This window comes from Pseudophryne corroboree, chromosome 7 (assembly GCF_028390025.1).
Source record: "Pseudophryne corroboree isolate aPseCor3 chromosome 7, aPseCor3.hap2, whole genome shotgun sequence".
NCBI lineage: Eukaryota > Metazoa > Chordata > Amphibia > Anura > Myobatrachidae > Pseudophryne > Pseudophryne corroboree.
Genome location: NC_086450.1, coordinates 136908620 through 136935597, shown reverse-complemented (window position 1 = coordinate 136935597; position 26978 = coordinate 136908620). Strand labels below are relative to the sequence as shown.

The window sequence follows — 26978 nt, the reverse complement described above, 5'->3', positions numbered from 1 at the left end:
GGCTGAGGATAACCTTGTGTTTGCTCATTCGGTGCTGCAGAGTCATCCGCACTCTCCCGCCCGTTTGGGAGCTTTAGTATAATCCCCATGGTCCTTACGGAGTTCCCAGCATCCACTAGGACGTTAGAGAAAATAAGAATTTACTCACCGGTAAATCTATTTCTCGTAGTCCGTAGTGGATGCTGGGTGCCCGTCCCAAGTGCGGACTTCTTCTGCAATACTTGTATATAGTTATTGCTTAAATAAGGGTTATGTTATGTGGCATCAGGGTTATCTGATGCTCCGTTGTTGTTCATGCTGTTAACTGGGTAAGTTATCACGAGTTGTACGGTGTGATTGGTGTGGCTGGTATGAGTCTTACCCTGGATTCCAAAATCCTTTCCTTGTACTGTCAGCTCTTCCGGGCACAGTTTCCTTAACTGAGGTCTGGAGGAGGGGCATAGAGGGAGGAGCCAGTGCACACCAGAACCTAAATTCTTTCTTAAAGTGCCCTGTCTCCTGCGGAGCCCGTCTATTCCCCATGGTCCTTACGGAGTCCCCAGCATCCACTACGGACTACGAGAAATAGATTTACCGGTAAGTAAAATCTTATTTTTTTTATTATTTTTATTTTTTTGAATGCCGGTCCTAACAGTTAGGTATTGATCCCGAAGCGATGAGCTGTATGATAACCGGCATCCTGCAGCTTATAAAAGCATAGCTATTAACTTTTGTTATATATATATATATATAGCTATTAACTTTTGTTATATATATATATATATATATATATATATATATATTTATATTATTTTTTTATTCTATATTTCTAAAAAAATGTTTCTGTTGCTTCCTTAAAAAGGAACACTGCACGGGCAGACACAGCCAATTGTTATCATTCTCGTCTAACACCTTTTTGTAATTTAGGATTTAAAAGCCTGAATAGAACATGTTCACGTCTTTATGGAACAAAGCATTCAATTGCTTCTGGCTGGTGTGTTTAAAGATAAACTGGTTCCATTTTCCATTGTTTTTTTTTTTTAGTATTATTATTATTAGGCATAAAAGGTTTATTGAAAGAAATAGAAAAATCAATTTGAAACTATCTAGGATTATTTCAGTAGTTGTGATATTTGTGGGCTTTTGTTTGTGTTTAGACTCGTCTTTACACATTCAGGGGTTTATTCATGAAGCAGTAAAGAGTGGAGAAAAAAAACCAGTGTAGTAGTTGCCTATGGCAACCAATCAGCTTGGAAGGAAGCCTTTATCAAGTACATTCTATAAAATGTAAGGGAGATGCTGATTGGTTGCCATGGGCAACTTCTCCACTGGTCTGTTTCTCCACTGTTTTCACTGATTCATGAATAGACCCCTTATTTTTTGTTATACATCAATGTCCGTTGATACTAAAAGTATTTGTCAAATAGTCACCTTCTGATGTCAGAATTCACTATTTACATATTATTTCCCCAGATACCACAATTACTTTGGATTGGTTGTTAATATTATTGCATCTGAGAGCTGCGCTGCCAGTGGATGCTGCAGTTTCTTCTTGCCTGAACGGCGTGGAAATGGTGGTGGTTTGTTATTGGCTTACACCTGGGTGGGAGTCCCCATACTCCATAGCACATCAGTAGCTGTTCTGTGGTAGCTGTAAATTAGTAATGATATCTGCAAATCAGGCTACTCTGCCAAAAGTGTGTTTACACTCATGATTACTGTGTTTAGCTATTTCTGCTACACCCATTATTGGAAGGTGCATAAAGTCTCATTAGTCAATCGTTTTATAGTAGGCTGGGGGCCGCGCTGCAGAGCTCATTTTGTTCTGCTAGAGCTGCTTTGGCACAGGCGTATTAAGAGAGGAGGGGTTATTTGTGCAGTCTTTGTCCGGACCCCTTCTCTATAGCTGGTAATGCATTAGTGAGTGGTAGTAGACTTAATGCTGTGCCAGAGTCTACTGTGCATGCACAGGTTTCAGGAGAAATGGTGTGGCGGCCATTTTCCAGACACTTTCTACTGCGCATACTGAAATCGTTGTGGAAATGGCCGCCACACCATTTTTCTGGAGATTTTGCAGAATTGCTGATCTGAGACTCCGGAGAGGTAAGTATGGAAAAGTGTGTGTGCGGTGTGGGCCCCCCTTTACCCAGGGACCCATGTGCACCATACTGCACCCATTATTTATATGCCACTGTGCCCTGGTCAACTGTAGGTGGAACCCTCCTTGGGCAGCAGCAGCTAAGCCATGAAGCTGTAAGGCACACAAGCTCACAGCATGGGACCGCTAAATTTTTTTAGGGCGTAGCTATGAAAATCAACTATGCTCATTTACAGCGCTCACTACAAAGTTCCACATTGCTTCTGGGTGAAACATTGGTACAAGAACTGTTTGTTGGTTTTGGGTTGCCATGCCCGAGTAACCGCACAAACTTCAGATCACTATGCATGGTTCCAAAAGTGGACTGGAGTGGTGGAAGCACACTGCCCGTTACACAGTACAGACTCTTTTGGAACAATAATCCAGGCTTCATTATATGATTCTGACAGATGAATGTGGAATTCGCAAATGCCAGGAGAACACTTCCTACCAAATGTGTGCTACCAACTGTGCTACTTGTTGGTGGAGCAATAATGAAGATGTGGGGCCAATTTTTCATGGTTTAACCTGGACACCTTAGTTCCAATCTTAATGTTACCGCATACAATGCCTTTCTGGAGCAGGCCTAGCCACCTCTGAGTCTCCAGCTGCTGTGAAACTACACATCCCAGCTTGCCCTGTCACAGTTTTAACAATCCCTAATAGCAAAACTGTGGCAAGGCATGATGGTACTGGTAGTTTCACAACCGCTGGAGAATCACAGGCTAGCCAGGCCTGTTCTAGAGAATTGTGTGTCCCTTTTTTCTGGCAAAAGCTTGGGTAAGGCCTTTTCCTGTGTCAGTTGACAATGTTCCTGGTGCAAAGCAAGGTCCATCCAAAAAGGGTTTGCAGAGTTTTGTGTTGAAAAACTGAACTGGCATGCAGAAACCCGTAACCTGTATCCCATCAAACATGTTAGGGATGAATTGTAATTTCTAAGGCCAGGCCTTGTGGCCCACCTTACTCATGCTTTTGTAGCTGAACAGATGTGAATCCCTGCGGCCATGTCCCAAGATTAATTAGAAAACCTTTCTGGAGTATAGTATCAATTGCTTCCAATATTATGTATTTGCTAAGTTAAATAGTAGACCTAAAACAGAGTGGCTAATGTGTCCGCCATGCTCTTTCTGTACTCTGCAGATCTCCATATTAGGAGGGAAATGATTTCCTGACTAAATAAGGGGAGGCAGTAACGTCACTGGCAGTCACAATTCGGACGCCGGAATCCCTCCCCCTTACAGTTCCGACAGTTGGCATGCCAACTAACTATTCCCACTTGTGGGTGTCCACGCTTACCCAACCCCTAAATAAGCTCAAAGGTTTTGCAGTCTTTTCAGAAATGCAGGTCGTGTGTTCAGATACAGGGGGCAGCGCCAGTGTTGTCCTTCATAGCAATTATCTGCAGTTTTTGATGGTTGATCTGTATGAGATTCCATAAGATCAGTGTTTAAATGTTATGGAATTGTGGGGAAGAACTTTACAAGAAGATTGTCTTTGCAGGTGTTTATTGCCAAATAAAATGTGAACTGGAATAAGTTTCCTGTGTTCATTAGAAAGATATGCATTATGTGGGATGCGGATACGTGACCGGAGGCACCTGAAAATCCTGCCAGTCGGCATGCCGACCAAGATGGACTATTCCCACTTGCGGGTGATCACAACACCCATGGAGTGGGAATAGAACCTGTGACGAGCACAGCGAGCCACCGAGCCCGCTGCTTGGCGAGCTCGCAAGGGGCTTCGTTGCGCAAACACCCCCCCACGGACCATGTAACAGCCGGGTTCCCACTGTCCGTATTGTGACCGGCGGTCTACTAACAGCCAGCCACACATACCCAACCCCATTATATGTTTGAATACACAAGTGAGTGGATATATTAATATTGTATTATTACATCCTCCCAAAAAACATCTGCTTCATTTTCTGTCTACGAGCGATTTGTAGCGAAAGGCACACATTGCAGTAAGAATAGGAAGTATAATTGCGATGGACAGCTTAGCTCTGGCACACAAGATTGGTATAATGCCTCATTCCGTAAACAATAGTGCGTTTAAGGAGTGATTGTAAATCCATTCATATAAACCGAGAAAAATACATGTTTCTAGGAAGGAGTGTAAATCATATTGTGCTGGAGAACTGTACATGGAAAATGGTTCACCGCAGTGCAAGTTATAAGACATAAACACTGAAACTTGATTACATTTTTTAAGCTTCATTACTTTACACTGCATCCTTTCTGAGTTTAATATGGTCAGTCTGCATCTCTTTGTTATGAATGGAAACACTGCAGCATTTTATGTTGGATGCATGTTGAGAAATACGTCTTAAAGGGATGCGGTCAAGATGCCGCCGGCCGCAATCCCGACCGCCACAATCCCGACCGCCACAATCCCGACATATTATCCCTCCGTGGGTGTCCACGACACCCATAGAGGGAGAATATAATAGTGTGCCGAGCGTAGCGAGGCACCGTGCCCGCAGCATGGCGAGCGAAGCGAGCCCGCAAGGGGCTGCGTTCCGCTCGCCACCCCTGTCGGGATTGTGTGGTCGGGATTCCGGCGTCGGTATTTCGACCGCCGGGATTCCGGCCGGCGGCATTTAGTACTGATCCCGTCTTAAAATGCACGCGTAAGATGTCAACTTCGTCTTTTCTTTGTCATCTTCTTTGTCATCGTGTTCTTCTTTTGTGACATCAGAGCCCAGTGCTCAGCCAATAAGCAATGTTTACCATGACCTGTTTTGAAAAACCTAGGTCGGAGCTTTTCACTCAGCCGGCAACCCATGAACGATTTGGGAAAAACCCACTTTAAAACCTGAGAGAGAGAAAAAACCCGGGTTGACCTTGCTCGTGCCGAGAAATTACTGGGATGTTTCTCTATCTGAAAGGGGTATTATAGATGTATATGGTTGCATTCTAAATAACCATTCATCCCACACAATAGCTTCTTGCGCAGTTTACTTGTAAATTAAGCAGGGCATTTATATTATCTTACTGTGAAAACGACAGATTTTATCTGATCTGTATGCTTTACAGACAACTCCCCAGCTTCCCACCCAGCTGTGTCACTCCTCTGATCCAGAGGCCATGTTGGTTTGTAGCAGAATATAGTACTGTGACATGGGTGGTGCAGGTTAAAGTAGTTTACAGTTTGGCAGCAGTCACATAACTATCTCTGTGGAATTTCTTAAAGTCAACATTCTGCTTGGCTTTACTCTGAATCAAACTGAAACTAGTTTGTGTTTAACTCCTGACAGACACAGTTTGTCGAGCTGGCAAGTCACACTTTTTTGGTACTTGTGATACCTTAAATGACCTTGTATTTGCCTCGCATGCTGGGGTTTACTCCGATAACCTAGACTAATGCTGGGTACACACTAGTAGATATATCTGCAGATCAATTGATCTGCCGATATATTTATGGATGGACCGGGCAGTGTGTTGTGCATACACATTGCCCGTTCTTTCGGGACTAATGTCACGAACTGGGCCAGCCTTTAGATGCACCCGCCCAGTTCAACTGTCAGTCACTACCGGCTGGTGCAGCATGTGTACGGGAGGTCGGCTGGCCGCCCGTACACACACAGCGATGCACCAGTATGTCTGTAGATATATTGGTCATCCGCTGTGCTGCAGGGCCGATGCGATATGTCACAGACATATCGTTCATACACACTGGCTGATGGACCTGCGATATATCGGCTAGTGCAGGGCTGGCCAAACCGGTCCTCAAGATCTACCAACAGTTCATGTTTTCCAGGGCTCCTGGAGATCTGTAGAATTGTCAGTTAGGAATGAATGCAGCACATCTTAATTAGTAATGACTACACCTGTGCACCGACTAGGTGGTCTGGAAAATGTGAACTGTTGGTAGATCTCGAGGACTGGTTTGGCCAGCCCTGGGCTAGTGTGTATGCACCATTAGGTGGGCAGACTAGATGGGCTTAGTCTTTCTTATCTGCCGTCAGATTCTGTTTCAGATACTTTGGCTGAGGTGGCAGCATTAGTAACCTCTTATCGATGCAAAAGGAAGATAAACCTTTTTGAGACTGATGCAGAGCTCAAAGTCAGTCGTCCGTATTTGGTCCTGCATTGCGTCTACAGAACTAAATGCTGGTATTCCCCAATAGGTTTTGTTGTACCCAGCTCAGCAGACCGCTACTCCATCTGTACGCTTAGTTTGAATGCAGGTCATCACCTTCAGAGCGCAGTTGTACCAGCCCTACCCTTTGTGCACATTATACATTTGAAAACGTTCACATTTATGCTTCCAGCCATCTCCGCATAGCCCGCACTTCCGTTGACACATGCTCGCTGAACCTTACCTACATGTGAGTGTCCTGTTACAGCCCAGTTATGCCACTCCAGTCGCAAGTGATGTCTCCACATCACCTGCAATGCTTGATTCCTGACCATGCACAGTGCTAAAATACATGCATTGGAAATGGGTATGCATTCATCTCACAATCAACCCCCCTGTGTGTCTGCGCCATACTATGTAAAAGAAAAACATTGTTTCTTTTTATTTCTTTTCTTTTTTATAAATTATATCCCCTTCCCCAAATAAAATAATGTTACCATTTACTAAAGTGAAATAATTGAAGCTATTTTGCCCTTTATTTATTTTATCAAACCTCTATTCTCGTTGTTAAACTTGCTCACCATCTGATTCAAACAGTAGTTCCCATCTGCAGGGCAGCGATCAATCAGTGTCTCTTTCACAGCCGTATTAATGGAAAACGTCATGAGGAAAGGGTAGAGTTGTATTTCCTCATTTTAGTTTGAGTGTAAGAAGAAATGTACTTTTGGTGGGGGAGGGGGATGTGAATTTGGCACAGTTGCTGTGTGGCTTATCTTATGCTGCTTTCACATCGCAATACCTGCTTTTGAAACTGTTCTTTAAACGGTTCTTAAAACGGGTCTGAGCAGTTAAACCCCCTTCACATCGCATGTTGTAACCAGTATATTACCATTTCATTACCGTTTTGGTACCTTTCACACTGAACCCGTTTCACCCATAGAAAACAGTAGTTGTCATTATAAATGGACTTTTCTGGCCCACACATTATTAATAATTATTAATTAATTATTAATAATTTGGATAGTCGTACGATGGAACCCAGCAGCTTGAAGCATTTTAACCATGTTTTTATATGAGTGCATCCTTGACTGTCCCAGTAATTTGTCTGCAGATTTCCTCATCCCCTCTGATTCTTAGCAGATCCCTCACCTCTTCATCACTCCAAGTTGCCATTGTATAATATATTTGCAGTAAGAAAACGCTTCTTAAACCCACTCTCATGTGTCTGATGTGTTTTTCCTCCAGCTTCCTGCTTCTGCCTGGTGACATCACACATGGAGACAGCCTATCACCTTCTGTGGATTGGAAATACCGTTTCTGAGCCTTTCACACTGCACAGTGAAACGGTTCTGAACCGGGTAGGACCCTGCTTTTTAACCGTTTCAAAATACCAGTATTTTGAAAACTGTAAATTCAAGGTGGCCCTTTCACACCGCAGCTAGAACCGTTTAGGAAGGCTGGAAAATCGGCAATTTACCGGGTTAAAGCTGTGGTGTGAAAGGGGTATTAGATAGTTACAGAGCAGAAACACCACTTTTATTCTGAAGGTGTGGTTGGGGCCTCAGAATCCAAGAAGTTTAAATTCTGAATGGCACTTATTCTGTTGGCAGGTCTCTCTGTAACACACGTATCACAGCAGCGAGTGGCTTGTCACTGTGAACCTGTATTGTGTTGACTGCTGCATGCAGTGCACCATTTCAAGAAACGTTTATATAGATTTGCATGACCTGCTGGATGGATCTAAAACCTAGCATATTTTGAAGCTTCAAGATGCCTAAAGTTGGCCTGGTAACAACATTTTCAGTATGTGGGAGTCCAAACATCTGTAGGTCTGCAAGCCATCTGCTAAATATCCACAACTTCTGTGGACTTTGCAGCACAGATATATTGTTCACACCTTCTATACTGGAAACAGTAGTTGAATTGTGTCTTATAGCAGGTGTAGAATATGGAAAACAGGTGCCTTCACCTAAGCTAGGTACACACTATGCCGATCCGGCAGACCAGATAAACGCTATAGTCCCCAGCGATTATCCCATCCGTGTGTACCATGTACTCACTGCGCTATTTCTGGCTCAGTGTTTGCCTTCTTCGATGAATAGGTAGGTCTGGTATCTAGATATTAAACTGCTCATAAGATGTGACTTCCCTATCTGAGAGTTTGCAGCCATGTTTTTAAGCCGTTTCCTGCATACATGCCTATAAAATTATCGGGCCGATCAGCCCTTATCTGGCGATTGTCCCCATAAGTATGTAGGTGTGTATGTCCGCAATGATTGCAGAGAACAGGTTGGCCTGATCCTGATAGCCACTTCCCACAGATCTCGGATTTACTCCATGTAGTATATTATCTCTCCATTACATGATACTGTAATGTATCTGGTGTAATGTGGTCTTGAAACAAAAAGCACATTACAACTATTCATACCTAACACTCCTCAGGCTGGAAAAGATACATTGTATTTACTCTATATCAGGCATCTGATGTCTATTCCCTCATGTGCTCCTACACTATCTAGAGACAGCCCAACTGCTTCCCAATGTGAAGGGGGCGGGGCAACTCCAGGTACGTCTCCCTACCGGCGCAACTTCCTGGGTAGCATACAGTCGCATAATTTAGTATTCATTTTTCTTCTACTTTCTATGGCAATTTGCTAAACATACTATAAACTGGTTTAATTTGTGCCCCAAGCGATTTGTGGGCTATACTAGGTTCTCCACACTGTGTAAAAGGCATTATACATCTTAGGTGGGGAACAAGGAGTGCTTTATGTAGCTATTTAACAATGTTACACTGTAAAGGTTTTCTTTATTTTATTTTATGTGTATCATAATTGCAAAAATGACCCAGTTGATTCGTAATTGAAGGTACATGACCACTAACCTGCAGGATTGATGTTTTCACATATGAACCGTATATTGGAGCTAATTCAGTAAGGATTATAAAGTCTGCGTTGCAATCTTTTTGCTAGCATGCTGGGGGCCGCCCATTGCAGGACAAGGCCGCACAGCATGCTGAACGCTGCCCCCCCCCCCCCCCTTTAACAAGCAGAAATTGCTAACGCATAGCAATTTCTGCTTGTTGGCATAAATTAGGGAGGCCCGCCGCCTTGTTTCTGATTGCTGCAGCAGCGTGTGATGTAACGCAGTTACCGCGATCACGCCCCGTTCCCATTGCACTACCCCCATTTTGACATTTCCGCCCTGGAAACTGAGCGTTGCCGCCCCCCGTGACCACCTCTGCCTGATTGACAGGCAGAGGTGATAGCATTTTCTGCAGCCCCCCCACAGAAAATTCAGGCGCAGGACGGGCGCTGCGCATGCGCTAGCATCTTTTTCTCTGTTTTGGCTGTTGGATCGCACACTGCGATCCAATCTGAATTAGGCCCATTGTACAGTTTCAGCCCCACCTGCTTGGTCACAGATTTTCTACTCTACCGGTGTACCTAAATAAACACCATGGCGTTTGACAGCCATGACAGGTTGACAGCGGAGAAGTGAAGCGGAGAGCGATACAGAGAACAGAATATACAGCTGCTGTCTGCACGCCAGGATAAAATATAGATTGTGAATGGACAACCTTTCATGAAGTGGGAAAAAATTGAAAATTATCAATAGAACTGTGTAATCTTGTGACATTCTTTGCTGGAGCACCACACTGGAACATTTGTCAAATGTACTATTTCTACTGAGCTTTGCCTTTTGTGAGCTGTGTTAAGTACATTCAACAGTAATACCACACAGGTTTTCCTGACATAGCATTTTTTAAATTTCATTTTAGCATCTTTTATTTCTGTTGTGCCTAATATAGTCCATATCTGTGACACAGATGCTGCAGGGACCACTTATTTACCTGTGGAAATAAGAAACCTTGCGATACAAACATTAAGGTTATTGCCTTTATAAATGCTCCTCACTTTAAGAACATAGCATTCATCTCTTCTTGACATAAAAGGTCAGGCGGTAAAATCATGTTTGTTTGGAATGCTATTAATTGCTCTCCAATTGTTCTCTGTTGGACATATTGCACTAAAGGGCATACACTGCAGGGCATCCTCAACAGTTACAGACTTTAAATGACTACATATTGACTTATATATATATATATATATTTTTTTAACATGGTGCAAATTGCATACATTTACTGTATCCATGGAAACCCGGTCAGTTACTTGCATTGGTCTTTTTTTTTTTTTTTCTCCCCTCAAGTAGGATTTACATATAAAGTTGATTGCTGACCGTAGCTTTATCTCAATACATGCCTTATTTTTTTTAATGGTAATCCTTATGTCAGGGAATCCCAACCACAATCATCAAGGCACACGAACAGTCCAGGTTTTTTTTGAGAAATAATTTTATTGAGGTTTTACAAGTAAAGGCAATGGGGTCGATTCAATTCAGCAACAGTTGAATAGCGCCGGGAATTAGCTCCCGACGCTATTCAATTCAGCTAAAGTTAAGTCGGAGAATACCCGTTCTCGCCAACTTAACAGGTTGTTTTGTCAGGAGAATGGGCATTCTCCGACTTAACTACCCGTGGCGATGCTGATTCCCGACAGAATCAGCCTCGTGCTGGCCACGCAGCAGCCCTTTTGTCTGATTTCTTCTCTCACGCCCCAGGGGTGAGAGAAGAATTCCCGACAGTTGAGGGTAACTAGTCGCTGTATTGAATAGCGTCGGGAGCTAATTCCCGGCGCTATTCAACTATTGCTGAAATGAATCGACCCCAATGACAAACACAAGATGCATTCTCAGGTAAACAGTGTTGAAAACAGCATATGAAAATGGAGAGAAGCAGCAATGAAACGCAGTGAAAGATACCCGTGTACTTGGGGGGGGACTGACTGTTGGCAGATACAACAGTCCGGGTTTTAAAGATAGCCATACTTAAGCACAGGTTAATTAGTACCTTGGTTACTTTGTTTTAACCATCTGTGCTCAAGCATGGATGTCTGTAAAACCTAGACTGTTTGTGTGCTTCGAGGACTGAGGTTGGGAAACACTGACTAAGGTGTTACTTTGGGAAATCGGTATAACATGTATATCAACTTTTCCACAAACTATTTTCTCTAACGTCCTAAGTGGATGCTGGGGACTCCGTCAGGACCATGGGGAATAGCGGCTCCGCAGGAGACAGGGCACAAAAATAAAGCTTTAGGATCAGGTGGTGTGTACTGGCTCCTCCCCCTATGACCCTCCTCCAAGCCTCAGTTAGGTTTTTGTGCCCGTCCGAGCAGGGTGCAATCTAGGTGGCTCTCTTAAAGAGCTGCTTAGAAAAAGTTTTTTAGGTTTTTTATTTTCAGTGAGTCCTGCTGGCAACAGGCTCACTGCATCGAGGGACTTAGGGGAGAGAATTTCAACTCACCTGCGTGCAGGATGGATTGGATTCTTAGGCTACTGGACACCATTAGCTCCAGAGGGAGTCGGAACACAGGTCTCACCCTGGGGTTCGTCCCGGAGCCGCGCCGCCGACCCCCCTTACAGATGCTGAAGATTGAAGGTCCGGAAACAGGCGGCAGAAGGCTCTTCAGTCTTCATGAAGGTAGCGCACAGCACTGCAGCTGTGCGCCATTGTTGTCACACACTTCACACCAAGCGGTCACGGAGGGTGCAGGGCGCTGCTGGGGGCGCCCTGGGCAGCAATATTTTATTACCTTAAGGCAAAAGAATACATCACATATAGCCATTAAGGCTATATGTATGTATTTAACCCATGCCAGTTATCTAAATCCACGGGAGGAAAGCCCGCCGAAATAGGGGGCGGGGCTTATTCTCCTCAGCACACAGCGCCATTTTCCTGCTCAGCTCCGCTGTGAGGAAGGCTCCCAGGACTCTCCCCTGCACTGCACTACAGAAACAGGGTAAAACAGAGAGGGGGGGCATTTTTTGGCGATATACTGGATATATTTAAGCTGCTATAAGGAACAACACTTATATAAGGTTGTTCCCATATATATTATAGCGCTTGGGTGTGTGCTGGCAAACTCTCCCTCTGTCTCCCCAAAGGGCTAGTGGGGTCCTGTCTTCGATAAGAGCATTCCCTGTGTGTCTGCTGTGTGTCGGTACGTGTGTGTCGACATGTATGAGGACGATGTTGGCGTGGAGGCAGAGCAATTGCCGATAATGGTGATGTCACCCCCCAGGGAGTCGACACCGGAATGGATGGCTTTGTTTATGGAATTACGTGATAATGTCAGCACATTACAAAAATCAGTTGACGACATGAGACGGCCGGCAAACCAGTTAGTACCTGCCCAGGCGTCTCAGACACCGTCAGGGGCTGTAAAGCGCCCTTTACCTCAGTCGGTCGACACAGACCCAGACACAGACACTGAATCTAGTGTCGACGGTGATGAAACAAACGTATTTTCAAGTAGGGCCACACGTTATATGATCACGGCAATGAAGGAGGCTTTGCATATCTCTGATGCTGCAAGTACCACAAAAAGGGGTATTATGTGGGGGGTGAAAAAACTACCTGTAGTTTTTCCTGAATCAGAGGAATTAAATGATGTATGTGATGAAGCGTGGTTTAACCCAGATAGAAAAATGCTAATTTCAAAAAAGTTATTAGCATTATACCCTTTCCCGCCAGAGGTTAGGGCGCGCTGGGAAACACCCCCTAGGGTGGATAAGGCGCTCACACGCTTATCAAAACAAGTGGCGTTACCGTCTCCGGATACGGCCGCCCTCAAGGATCCAGCAGATTGGAGACTGGAAACTACCCTAAAAAGTATATACACACATACTGGTGTTATACTGCGACCGGCCATCGCCTCAGCCTGGATGTGCAGTGCTGGGGTCGTCTGGTTGGATTCCCTGACTGAAAATATTGATACCCTGGATAGGGACAGTATTTTATTGACTATAGAGCAATTAAAGGATGCTTTCCTTTATATGCGAGATGCGCAGAGAGATATTTGCACTCTGGCATCGAGAGTAAATGCGATGTCCATATCTGCCAGAAGGAGTTTATGGACGCGACAGTGGTCAGGTGATGCGGATTCCAAACGACATATGGAAGTATTGCCGTATAAAGGGGAGGAATTATTTGGCGTCGGTCTATCGGATCTGGTGGCCACGGCAACTGCCGGAAAATCCACCTTTTTACCTCAGACCCCCTCCCAACAGAAAAAGACACCGTCTTTTCAGCCGCAGTCCTTTCGGTCCTATAAGAACAAGCGGACAAAAGGACAGTCATATCTGCCTAGGGGCAGAGGAAGGGGTAAGAGAGGGCAGCAAGCAGCCCCTGCCCAGGAACAGAAGCCCTCCCAGGGTTCTGCAAAGCCCTCAGCATGACGCTGGGGCCTTACAAGCGGACTCAGGAACGGTGGGGGGGTCGACTCAAGAATTTCAGCGCACAGTGGGCTTGCTCACAGGTGGACCCCTGGATTCTGCAGGTAGTATCTCAGGGTTACAGGTTGGAATTCGAGAAGTCTCCCCCTCGCAGGTTCCTAAAGTCTGCTTTGCCAACGTCTCCCTCAGACAGGGCGACGGTATTGGAAGCCATTCACAAGCTGTTTGCTCAGCAGGTGATAGTCAAGGTACCCCTCCTACAACAGGGAAAGGGGTTTTACTCCACGCTATTTGTGGTACCGAAGCCGGACGGCTCGGTAAGACCTATTCTAAATCTGAAATCTTTGAACCTGTACATACAAAAATTCAAGTTCAAGATGGAGTCACTCAGAGCAGTGATAGCGAATCTGGAAGAAGGGGACTTTATGGTGTCCCTGGACATAAAGGATGCTTACCTGCATGTCCCAATTTGCCCTTCACATCAAGGGTACCTCAGGTTCGTGGTGCAAAACTGTCATTATCAGTTTCAGACGCTGCCGTTTGGATTGTCCACGGCACCTCGGGTCTTTACCAAGGTAATGGCCGAAATGATGATTCTTCTGCGAAGAAGAGGCGTATTAATTATCCCTTACTTGGACGATCTCCTGATAAGGGCAAGGTCCAGAGAACAGCTGGAGGACGGAGTAGCACTAACCCAAGTAGTGCTGCAACAACACGGGTGGATTCTGAATTTTCCAAAATCTCAGTTGACCCTGACAACACGTCTGCTGTTCCTGGGAATGATTCTGGACACGGTTCAGAAAAAGGTGTTTCTTCCGGAGGAGAAAGCCAGGGAGTTATCCGAACTTGTCAGGAACCTCCTAAAACCAGGGACAGTGTCTGTACATCAATGCACAAGAGTCCTGGGAAAGATGGTGGCTTCTTACGAAGCGATTCCATTCGGCAGATTCCACGCACGAACTTTTCAGTGGGATCTGCTGGACAAATGGTCCGGATCGCATCTGCAGATGCATCAGCGGATAACCTTATCGCCACGGACAAGGGTGTCTCTTCTGTGGTGGTTGCAGAGTGCTCATCTGTTAGAGGGCCGCAGATTCGGCATACAGGACTGGGTCCTGGTGACCACGGATGCCAGTCTGAGAGGCTGGGGAGCGGTCACACAAGGAAGAAACTTCCAGGGAGTATGGTCAAGCCTGGAGATGTCTCTTCACATAAATATACTGGAGCTAAGAGCGATTTACAATGCTCTAAGTCTGGCAAAACCCCTGCTTCAGGGTCAGCCGGTGTGGATCCAGTCGGACAACATCAGGGCAGTCGCCCACGTAAACAGACAGGGCGGCACAAGAAGCAGGACAGCAATGGCAGAAGCTGCAAGGATTCTTCGCTGGGCGGAAGATCATGTGATAGCACTGTCAGCAGTATTCATTCCGGGAGTGGACAACTGGGAAGCAGACTTCCTCAGCAGACACGATCTACACCCGGGAGAGTGGGGACTTCATCCAGAAGTCTTCCACATGATTGTGAACCGTTGGGAAAAACCAATGGTGGATATGATGGCGTCCCGCCTCAACAAAAAACTGGACAGGTATTGCGCCAGGTCAAGAGATCCTCAGGCAATAGCTGTGGACGCTCTGGTAACACCGTGGGTGTTCCAGTCAGTGTATGTGTTCCCTCCTCTGCCTCTCATACCAAAAGTACTGAGAATTATACGGCAGAAGGGAGTAAGAACGATACTAGTGGCTCCGGATTGGCCAAGAAGAACTTGGTACCCGGAACTTCAAGAGATGCTCACGGAGGATCCGTGGCCTCTACCTTTAAGACGGGACCTGCTTCAGCAGGGACCGTGTCTATTCCAAGACTTACCGCGGCTGCGTTTGACGGCATGGCGGTTGAACGCCGAATTCTAAAGGAAAAAGGCATTCCGGAAGAGGTCATTTCTACACTGGTAAAAGCCAGGAAGGAGGTGACTGCACAACATTATCACCGCATTTGGAGAAAATATGTTGCGTGGTGTGAGGCCAGGAAGGCCCCCACGGAGGAATTTCAACTGGGTCGATTCCTACATTTCCTGCAAACAGGATTATCTATGGGCCTAAAATTGGGGTCCATTAAGGTTCAAATTTCGGCCCTGTCGATTTTCTTCCAGAAAGAATTGGCTTCAGTTCCTGAAGTCCAGACTTTTGTAAAAGGAGTACTACATATACAGCCCCCGGTTGTGGCCCCAGTGGCACCGTGGGATCTTAATGTAGTCTTGGATTTTCTCAAATCCCATTGGTTTGAGCCGCTCAAATCGGTGGAGCTGAAGTATCTCACATGGAAAGTAACCATGCTACTGGCCCTGGCTTCAGCCAGGAGAGTATCAGAATTGGCGGCTTTATCATATAAGAGCCCATATCTGATTTTCCATACGGACAGGGCAGAACTGCGGACGCGTCCTCATTTTCTGCCTAAGGTGGTGTCAGCGTTTCCCCTGAACCAGCCTATTGTGGTGCCTGCGGCTACTAACGAGTTGGAGGATTCCAAGTTGTTGGACGTGGTCCGGGCATTGAAAATATATATTTCAAGAACGGCGGGAGTCAGAAAGTCTGACTCACTGCTTATATTGTATGCACCCAACAAGATGGGTGCTCCTGCTTCTAAGCAGACGATTGCTCGTTGGATTTGTAGCACAATTCAACTTGCACATTCTGTGGCAGGCTTGCCACAACCTAAATCTGTCAAGGCCCATTCCACAAGGAAAGTGGGCTCATCCTGGGCGGCTGCCCGGGGAGTCTCGGCATTACAACTCTGCCGAGCTGCTACTTGGTTAGGGGCAAATACGTTTGCAAAATTCTACAAATTTGATACCCTGGCTGAGGAGGACCTTGAGTTCTCTCATTCGGTGCTGCAGAGTCATCCGCACTCTCCCGCCCGTTTGGGAGCTTTGGTATAATCCCCATGGTCCTGACGGAGTCCCCAGCATCCACTTAGGACGTTAGAGAAAATAAGAATTTACTTACCGATAATTCTATTTCTCGTAGTCCGTAGTGGATGCTGGGCGCCCATCCCAAGTGCGGATTGTCTGCAATACTTGTACATAGTTATTGTTACAAAAAAATCGGGTTGTTATTGTTGTGAGCCGTCTGTTCAGAGGATCCTACGTTTGTCATACTGTTAACTGGGTTCAGATCACAAGTTATACGGTGTGATTGGTGTGGCTGGTATGAGTCTTACCCGGGGTTCAATATCCTTCCTTATTGTGTACGCTCGTCCGGGCACAGTATCCTAACTGAGGCTTGGAGGAGGGTCATAGGGGGAGGAGCCAGTACACACCACCTGATCCTAAAGCTTTATTTTTGTGCCCTGTCTCCTGCGGAGCCGCTATTCCCCATGGTCCTGACGGAGTCCCCAGCATCCACTACGGACTACGAGAAATAGAATTATCGGTAAGTAAATTCTTATTTTTTTGTCCAGTTAAGTCCAATCATGCAGTTACTCAATAGCTGATAATACCTGCTAAGGGTGCGGTGAGAGTAGTGTTTAGTGACCACCAGATTCACCAGTTTTCTCTCCCACCCCATAGACGTTTGCATGAAAATTGCCATTGTTGGTTTATAATATTCTACCATGATGTACGCACCTGAACATCGAAAAGAATTGAATCTCCGCATCGTCCTAATTAATGACAAGTTTGTAGTATGTTAGGTGTAACTGTTCTGATACTGTTATTAACAATAACATAATAGCTGGAACTATGATATGGGTACTTTGTGTACCTTTGTGGGAAACCTGTTTCTCAATATCTATTTTTTCATTTGTGCGGCTGCTGTGTGGGTTGTTGTATTGTGTATATAGTCAGTAATTACAGCAGCAAAGTGTTTATACTTGTGACTCTTCATGTGGGTCCCGTGGTTTCCTCTTGCGGTGGAAAGCCCAAGTTACCCATGACTTATTTTAGTTTTGATTTTAAAGTGACTCATGTTATTTATTTCTGGAATTGTTTCAGTCACTATGAATTGCCATTTCCTCATTCGGGGCTAAAATAAAACAACTTCTATAACATCAGTGCCCTTTATAAGCAAGAAAATAAAGTGTTCCTGCTGCTGAAAGTGGACAAATGGGGCACTGCATGTTTTGGGGGAGATATGTCTAAAAAAAAAAAACAGATGGAGAAGTTGTCGATAGCAACAAGTCAGCTTCTAGCTATCATATAGACTATACTGTAGCCAAAAGTGGATTGGCTACTATGTGCAACTTCTCCACTTGTTCACTTTTTCAAAGGTTTGATATATCTCCACCTAAAAACATTAAGTGGGTGGGGTAGAGTACCCTGCAGCCAATCAGTTTATCAGAATGTTCATTGCTGCAGTGTTAGCATCTAGTGGGAGCCAGTATACTGATCACCCTTACTGCCAAGTAATTGTGTGGAAGGCATTGCCTTGCCCCATTGCGTTTATTAAGGCCCTGCATAAAAGCTTTGCGGTGCACCACTTCTTGGGCCGCCAAGTAACTGTGTGTGAGGCATGGCTATACCCCATTGCGTTTATTAAGGCCCTGCGTAAATGCTTTGCAGTCCGCCACTTAATGAGCTGCCAGTAAATTGTGTGGGAGGCATGGCTATTCCCCATTGTGTATATTGATGCCCTGCATAAATGCTTTGCGGTGCACCACTTAATGGGCTACGGAGCCATAATATCCTTTGGGTTGTAGCTGTACCACTGTAACCCTAAACACTGCACTCATGTGTTAGTTTGAACAGAGGTGCATGTGGCAATGTAACGATGCCAGTAGGGTTAACTTTTGCTATGGAAACTTAAGTAATCCAATAACATTTTACATTTAGTGGCGTACGTACCATTTATATGTCCACTGAACATTTTGAACAGAGCGGGGAGGTTAGTGTTTAGGGCTTATGACTACCCTTGGAAAGTGCAGGTGTTATGTGTTAATGATATTCTGTAAATAGTCTTACACCTACAGATTTACAACTCTGCTTTAGGGATCGATTTGCCAGTTTACATAACAGTTGCCAATTAGCGTAGAAAATAGGTGTCACAGATGAAGCACAGTTATAAGGTGAATGTTTCTGTGTATTAAAAATAAATAGGTGGTGATTTGTCAAATTAATCGGCCGAATAACTCCTGTAATTGCTGCTGAGGTTGTGGGGGAGTACACACATGCGATTGTGCGTTTTTAGGACATCTGCCGGCTCGTGTCTTGCAGCATTCTATGGTCTAGCTATTTTTGTAGACAAGTTCTTTTCATACACAGTTATTACCACTGTATATAGCAATGAGGTGTTCACACTGTCTTTGCCGCTACATGAGCATTTTCTATTAATGACAGTATTTTGACATCTGCAGTCCATTTACAGCCATGCGTTTTCTCTCTCATTATTTAATGTTTCCCCTTTTAAATGAATGAAAACAGGTTGAGATACAAAAGTGTTACAAGTTTTTCTATCCTTTTTTTTGCTTCAGAGAATTTTTTTTCTATCTGATAGTTGTGACTCTTGTTTCAATTTTCAGGAAGTGGGGTCCTGGGAGCCGCTTACATATCAAATTTGACCCGATTTACACTTGCAATTCAGTTCCAAATTTGTGTCACATTTTATCTGCAATTTTAAAATGTTTTTGGTTCACATTCCTAAGCAGATGAAAAGGTAGGGAAAATCTTTTTAAGATAATGGGGGTAATTCAGCCCTGGTCGTAGCAGCAAATTTGTTAGCAGTTGGGCAAAACCATGTGCACTGCAGGATGGGGGGGGGGGGGGGGGGGGGGAGGTAGCAGAAGTAACGTGTAGCGAGAGTTAGATTTGGGTGGGTTATTTTGTTTCTGTGCAGAGTAAACACTGGCTGCTTTACTTATACACTGCAATTTAGATTTCAGTTTTAACACACCCCACCCAAATTTAATGGTGCCCATACACTTGGGATAAACGGTGCTAACCTTCGATTTCGACCTCATCTGTGAGAGAAATCGAAGGATTGTGTGCACATTTTAGGTACCTTGAGACGCGATGCGCGGGCACGCCGCTCGGATGTCGCATCTCAAGATATGTGCTGCACTTACTATCTCTCGCATCGCAGTGATTTTAAAACATGAGATATATCGCAATGCGATGTGCGATGGGCACCCGCCGGGAGCGGCCAGAGGCCGCTCCACTCGGCGGTGACGTGCCAATCACTTGATTACCATGCAATCTATTGCATGATCGCATGGCAATCACTTTGGCAGTTCAGGTGCGATTTCATCGCACCTGAACTGCCGGTGCGATGCCCAGCGATGTTGCGGGGCATCGCACAAATGTATGGGCCCCATAACTCTCTCTGCACGTTATATATCTGCTCCCCCTGCAGTGCACATGGTTTTGCCCAACTGCTAACAGATTTGCTGCTATGATCAGGTCTGAATTCTCCCCAATGAGCAAAACCTCTAATACAACCCTCCCAATGAATAATAATGTACTTGGAGCTTATCGTTGTTTAGGTGATTTTCCTAAAAAAACCAAACAAACCCAAAACAATTAAAAAAACAAAACAAAACACTTAACTAGTTTATTATTGGTTATAATAAATGTATTTCTGGTACTTAAATTATGTCAAATGGCTGTTCTATGCATTTAAGGATAAAAAAAAAAAAAGATTGAAAGCTATTTTCCCCCCCCAGCAAAATAAGTGCTAAAATTGTACTTGGGGTACATAAAAGTGTGTGTAAGTATTTATTTGGGTCATTTAAGGGGACTTTAAAAAAAGAAAAAAAGAAAAAAAACTCTTGTCACACTCATAAAGCACCCGAGTATACCTGTCCCATATCTTGTACCTCGATTTTCATCATTTTGCACTTTCACTCCAAAAATGACATGTCATTATTGGCCAATTTAAAAATAATTGGAAACTAAGTGCCTAATTAGTCATTCAGGGATGTCCCAGGGGTTCAGACCCAAATCCTGACATTTTTAACTTAAAATAGGGATTTCCACCAAGTTTATCACCTGCTCAGACTTGGTGAATTGAAATTTGTGGTAAAATTACAGCAAAGTTTTTGCAGACAGTTGAATAGACACTTTTGCGAATTTACTGCAATTTTCCATAAAAATTTGCAAAGAAATGTTTTTTCTAATTGAATTCGGCTCTTAGCATTTTGAAAAACACCTGCTGGCTATAATTTTTTCACCATTACAACCTAAAAAAACAACCATTCAACACTGTTTAGGAACATCCAACACTTTTCCTCCATGACCATGAATAGTCTTCTATACTATACTATACTATACTATACTATACTATTCTGCTAACTTTCAGATCCTGCTTTTTCCTGGGTTATTGCATTGGTTGGACCCAGGTCACAGCTCCTATACCCCTTTCCTATACCACTTTCACACCTTGGTTCCCAGGTCAACATCTTTCACATGGAACACAAGTATGCAACCGTGTTTTTCCTGCCTGTGGACACTCCCTTTAGACGGGCCTCCAGATACGCAGCCAATCAACAGCTTTTCAAGGTAAAAAAATAAAAGATTTGCATCTTTCACACTGCAGGCAACCTGGGGCGAACCCGGGAATAACCCTGGTAGAGACCATTTTCGATGCCCTGGCATTTAGGACCCAGATAGACCCTGTCACACAGAGAAGGGAACTAGGTTGGCTTGGCAAGATCACAGGTCCAAATCTGTGTGAAAGTGCTATTAGTTACCACTTTTTGGGGTTCAGGATGATTTCCACACTGTCATGCCCTTCTGCCCGGTTGCTTTTTGTAGGACAATACATATCATCGCTGCGAATCATCATTACAAATGGTATCTCATATTACTAGGGTGCACGCATTTCTGCAATGTATGCCAATTTCATGATGCGTGTTAGCGCGCAAACTTTTAATTGAATTGAGTGTATGCACATGCTTAAACATTAGTTTTGTTGCTTTTGCCTTTTTTCTTAAGCGTTTCTACAATAGTTTCCATGCGTAATACCTTGTTATTGGCCCAACACCTCTATTTTCTCCATAATCCCAGCTCATATCATCAGAACCCCAACTTCTCACATAGTATTGCATTCAGACCCCCACAAAATGCCCCCATGTACCCCCAGATACCACATGTACTCTATAACTGCCCCACATGCTGTTCAAATATGGCTGCTGTTGGCAAGTTGTTTGTGAACTCAATACACAATGGACATAGAACCCTAATAAAACAATAGAGATATGTACTAGTCATCCTCAGCTACTGTATATTAGACAGTCTGTAGGCTATAAACAGGCCATAATAAATACATCCAGCATTCTGTGCAAGAAAAATAATCTTGTGTGGTTTGTAAGCATTCCAAACCTGAGTCAGTACTGGGATTTAGGGAAAAACGAGGAGTCTGGAGAACTACCTAACTGATGCTGCCTGTGTGTAGTTATAGCTGTTCACCTGCTCCTCTCTTTTCACGCCACTAAAGACTCTTTGTTGATCCTTCTACATGATTGTTGTCCTGTTCCCCCACCTGCAGTAATTCCATAGTAATCTGTTTTAATGCACTTGTCTGCTCTAGCTTAGAACACACTTCTACAGTTCTATGCATCTTTTGTGTGCAGTGTATTTGTTTTTGCCTTTGAACAATGCAGGAGATATGTATTAACATAGAAACATAGAATTTGACGGCAGATAAGAACCACTTGGCCCATCTAGTCTGCCCTTTTTTTTTTTTTATCCTTTAGGTAATCTCAACACTTTTTGAACCTTAATTCTTTGTAAGGATAGTCATATGCCTATCCCAAGCATGTTTAAATTGCTCTACAGTCTTAGCCTCTACCACCTCTGATGGGAGACTATTCCACTTATCCACTACCCTTTCTGTGAAGTAATTTTTCCTTAAATTTCCCCTAAACCTCCCCCCCTCCACTCTCAGTGTATGTCCTCGAGTTCTAATACTTCTCTTCCTTTGAAGAATGTTTCCCTCCTGAACTTTAAGACCCTTGATATATTTGAAAGTTTCTATCATGTCTCCCCTTTCCCTTCTCTCCTCCAAACTATACATGTTAAGATCTTTTAGCCTTTCCGGGTAAGTTTTGTGATGTAGGCCATGCACCATTTTAGTTGCCCTTCTTTGTACACTCTCTACTGTATTTATATCCTTCTGGAGATATGGTCTCCAGAACTGGACACAGTATTCCAGATGGGGCCGCACCAATGACCTATACAGTGGCATTATCACTTCTTTTTTCCTGCTACTGATTCCTCTCCCTATGCAACCAAGCATCTGACTTGCCTTTCTCATTGCTTTGTTGCATTGCTTACCTGCCTTCAAGTCACTTGAAATAGTGACTCCTAAATCCCTTTCCTCCTCAGTAGTTTCCATTATAGTACCCTTGATACTATATTTAGCCTTTGGGTTTTTGAGACCCAAGTGCATGATTTTGCATTTTTTAGCATTAAACTGTAGTTGCCACGTTCTTGACCATTTCTCAAGCCTAGCTAGGTCATCAATCATTTGTTTTACCCCTCCCGGTGTGTCTACCCTGTTGCATATCTTTGTATCATCTGCAAAAAGGCATACCTTCCCTTCAATACCATCTGCAATGTCACCAACAAAGATATTAAAGAGAACTGGACCAAGTACAGATCCCTGGGGTACTCCACTGGTAACATTTCCCTCCATAGATTGCACTCCATTAACTACAACTGTCTGTTTCTTATCCTGCAACCAGGTTCTTATCCATTTAACTGTTTTATAATCCACCCCCACGCTTTCAAGTTTATTTAGCAGTCTGCGATGTGGGACAGTGTCAAATGCCTTACTAAAGTCTAGATATGCTACATCTACAGCTCCCCCTTGATCTATTATTTTCGTCACAGAGTCAAAAAAGTCAATAAGATTTGTTTGGCATGATCTACCACCAGTAAATTTATGCTGTTTTGGATACTGTAAGTGGTTTGTTTTAAGATATTCCACAACTCTTTCTTTTAATAGTTTTTCCATTACTTTCCCCACTACTGATGTAAGGCTTACTGGTCTGTAGTTACTTGCTTCTTCCTTGCTTCCACTTTTGTGCAGTGGAACTACATTTGCTCTTTTCCAGTCCTCTGGAATGGCACCTGTATTTAGTGACTGGTTAAATAATTCTGTTAACGGTTTACCCAGAACATCTTTTAGCTCTTTGAGTATCCTTGGGTGTATCCCATCTGGTCCCATTGATTTATCCACTTTTAGTTGTGAAAGTTCTGTTAGGACCTTCTCCTCTGTAAATGTACTTTAATCTACCTTATTTTTATGAATGTCCTTGCAACTTAACTGTGGCCCCATCCCTTCTTCTGTAGTAAATACTGAGCAAAAATAATTATTTAGGTGATCTGCTATTGCCTTGTCTCCCTCCACCAAATTCTCACTCTCTGTCTTAAGTCTTATTATTCCTCCATTTGATTTTCTCCTTTCACTTATATACTTTAAAAAAGTTTTGCCCCCTTTATCTACTGACTGGGCCATTTTTTCCTCAGCTTCTGCCTTTGCACGTCTGATCACTTTCTTAGCATCCTTCCGTCTGTCAAGATACACCTCTTTGTCATTATTATTTTGAGTCTGTTTGTATTTCCTAAAAGCCATGTTTTTTGCTTTCACACTAGTTGATACTTCTTTTGTGAACCACACTGGCTTCCTTTTCCTGGTGCTTTTCCTAACCCTTTTGATACAAAGATCAGTTGCACTTAGTATTGCACTTTTCAGTTTTTCCCACCTCTCCTGCACTCCTTCCAAGTTCCACCAGTCCGCCAATGAATCACTTAAACATCTCCCCATTTTTGCAAAATCAGCATTTCTAAAATCCAACACCTTTGTTTTTGTGTGACAGGAGTTGGATCCTGTCTTTATACTAAACCATACTGCTTGATGATCACTGGATCCCAGGTGCTCACCCACATATATGTCGGATATCCTATCACCATTTGTAAGAATGAAATCTAATATTGAATCTTTGCGAGTGGGCTCCGTCACCAATTGCTTGAGAGATGCTCCCTGTAAGGAATGTAGAAATTTGCCACTTGTAGCTGAATTTGCAAAAGACCCCTCCCAATTTACATCAGGTAAATTAAAGTCTCCCATGATTATGACTTCTCCCTTTAAAGCCATTTTAGTGATGTCCAACAATAGGTTTCTGTCCAAATCCTGCCCCTGGCCTGGTGGTCTATAGATCACCCCAATGCGAATAACATCCTTCTCCCCGGTTTCTATGGTGACCCAAAGGGCCTCAGTTTTGTCTTCAATATTTTGTATTAAAGTAGCATTTATGCTTTTTTTCACATACATTGCTACCCCTCCTCCTATTCTTCCTATTCTATCCTTCCTAAATAAATTGTATCCTTGTATAGCTATGTCCCAGTCATGATTTTCATTGCACCATGACTCTGTAATTGCCACAAAATCCAGGTTATCCCTTGTCATTATCGCAATTAGCTCTGGAATTTTGTCTCCTAAGCTCCTAGCATTTGCACACATAGCTTTAAGATTTTTGTCTGTGCATTTGTTATTAGTAGCCATGTCCAGACTGTACAAAATAAATGACAAGTTTAAAGTTGAAATTACCTGTTTGGGGATGTTGCTCAGTGCTTGATATATATATATATATATATATATATATATATATATATATCAATTTTTTTACTAATCAGGAATCACACTGTTTCCTTTACACCATGAATACACCTCCCTAAATGTAAAGATATAGTACACCTGACCACAATGACCAAATGATCAGAGGAGGTAAACACCAGAGAGCATGCAATAATAAACTGTTTCACTGTGCAACTTCCCCACACATGCAACGCCAATTACAAGCCAATTATTACATCAAAAAACATACATGAGTTTGCATAAGAGAGAGCTGTAGTGAGCAGTTTGGGGATGTCTTTTCATAGTGTAAAAAGACAGATAACATTGGTACAGGTGAGAATTCAGATGGTTTTGGTAAGCTATAGACATAGATTTGAGTAGTTGCGGATGAAGTGGAATGGTCTAGCAGCGTTCCTAACAGATTTAAGTTCGAAGTATGGGTTACTCAGGCTGGAGTAGTTTGATGTGAAGAGGAACTGGACTCACATTTGTTTGAAAGCTGTCCTTTAGTAGTCCAGATTGTGGATAGGTTGTTGTCCTTCTGTTGTCCTTCTGTTTTCCTTCGGTTTAACGTCGGTGTAACGTCAAAATTATTTTTAAATTTGTAGTTATCCTTTGAATAATGTCATTTGAAGTAATGGCCCACAAGCCTACGGCCTACGCCTTCCTGATGTTCATTAAGTAATGGACCAAGCATGTGAATACACTGATTGCACCCAAACTCCAATGAACCCTCCCCCAGCAAAGACTAGTAATAAAACACTCTTAAAAAAAACAAGCAAACAAACCAACCAACTGAGATTTAACACAGTCATGCCCTCATGCCTATACTCAGGAGATAACATTCCAATTTATCAATAGCAACCCATCATGTGCATAAGCAATCTAATATACAAGCGGATGCCCATTGCCTATAGCAATGCTATAATTCTTAATAACCAATTTGCTAATTACTATTTCAGTGCAATCAGTAGTGATAATCTGCAGCTCTCATTTACAATAAACCTAGACAAGTATATATTCACCAGCAGGTATTTGGGTGCAATGTTCTGCAGGAGTGTAGAAGATGGAATTACCAGCAGGTATTTGGGTGCAATGTTCTGCAGGAGTGTAGAAGATGGAATTACCAGCAGGTATTTGGGTGCAATGTTCTGCAGGAGTGTAGAAGATGGAATTACCAGCAGGTATTTGGGTGCAATGTTCTGCAGGAGTGTAGAAGATGGAATTACCAGCAGGTATTTGGGTGCAATGTTCTGCAGGAGTGTAGAAGATGGAATTACCTGTTGAAGAAAAGGAAGAAGGAGGAGGAGTCACTTCACAATCAATATCAGTTGAAGATGTGACCAATATATCTAATAACGTCGGTGTAACGTCGAAATTAATTTTAAATTTGTAGTTATCCTTTGAATAATGTCCTTTGAAGTAATGGCCCACAAGCCTACGGCCTAAGCCTTCCTGATGTTCTTTAAGTCACTTGAATATCAAGCGCTTTCTAGAAGGAGTATTTTAATTATTATAAAGTACAGTAAGTATTCATGCCGGGTACAATTAATTTTAATACCGTGGTGAAATGCAGATGGTTGCATGGCTTCCCTGCATTCACTCAGTGATATCACTGACCATGGATGAAACCACTTATCGTTTTTATATACTGTACTAAATTACCTCCCTGCACTCATTATGCCAGACAATAACATTCTTTCTTCTAACAGATATATGGTTTTTTTCAGAGACACTATCAGCCTGCTCTCCCTGTTGACTTGGCTGATTGCTCTGCTTGTTGAATAAGTGACAGGACGAGTTTCAACAGCCAGCGGAAATTTGAAAAGTAGAGTCAGATAGTTTACATGCAGGCAACGCCCAGAACCGATTGCACGATAGTCCTGGGTAGCCTGGTATTGAAGGGTGTTGGACAGGTAGAA

The 26978-nt window shown here is 43.5% G+C and overlaps 1 protein-coding gene across 1 annotated transcript in view; it reads left to right on the top strand.

The window, feature by feature from the left end:
• PKP4 (plakophilin 4) overlaps nucleotides 1-26978 on the top strand; it is a 667418-nt gene that overhangs the window by 157608 nt on the left and 482832 nt on the right. The window lies entirely within an intron of this gene.